Source organism: Papaver somniferum, chromosome 8, assembly GCF_003573695.1.
Source record: "Papaver somniferum cultivar HN1 chromosome 8, ASM357369v1, whole genome shotgun sequence".
NCBI lineage: Eukaryota > Viridiplantae > Streptophyta > Magnoliopsida > Ranunculales > Papaveraceae > Papaver > Papaver somniferum.
This window is the reverse complement of record NC_039365.1, coordinates 129,432,174-129,433,041: the sequence shown is the minus strand read 5'-3', so window position 1 is coordinate 129,433,041 and position 868 is coordinate 129,432,174.

Genomic DNA, 868 nt, shown 5'->3' with positions numbered 1-868 from the left:
CATTGCATCCGACCATCCAGTCTCATCCCGATAAGACATCCGACGGATATAAAAGTTGCAACCTATTTTTTTATGAATTTAAATTGATTGGATTTACTCATTTAAAAATAATAAATGCAATACGAATTTCTTTTAAGAGTATTCTTTATGCCTTTTAAGGTTATAAATACAATTTATCAGTCAAGCTTTGTCAATCAAGTAGAACTGCTTGGTAGGAGTTTTTGTATTAATCATGTTTCTCCCTCCCTCATTTTGTATGTTTGTAGGAAGAAACTAGAGGTGGATCAGAAAGTTATTTTTCAAGATAAAATTAATAACACGTGAGAATCCTTTATCAAATAAACTAGATAACAACTATTACATTTTTTTAGTAAAATGAATTGGTATTAAAATGCAAAGGGTTGTTAAACAGATTGATGATACAATCTTAAAGATACTGTGTGGAATATTAATCCAAGTTTCTTCGAGATTATGTTGTTTTGGTTTTGGTCATCAAAAATAAAATAATATAACACGATAAAGTAATTTGACTAGTAATATTTAATTTCAATAATTACTCTTAAATCAACTGCACTTTAAACCAACTTTAAAAATTATTTATATTAAACTTTCAAATTCATAAGTTCTTACATGTGAAATATATCGTAACAAAATTTTGAAACCTAATTAAATATGATTGTTATTTAAATACATGTTCAATCACTCTTTTTCTATATGTTTTTGTTAGATATTTACTAGAACTCTACGTTAGTCTCATATTTCGGTAACAACACATGTTATTTCTAATTAAAATATAATATAAAAAGGAAAAATACTTTTTGTTTGACTGCAGATCATCACATCAAAAAAAAAAAAAAAAGAAAAAAAA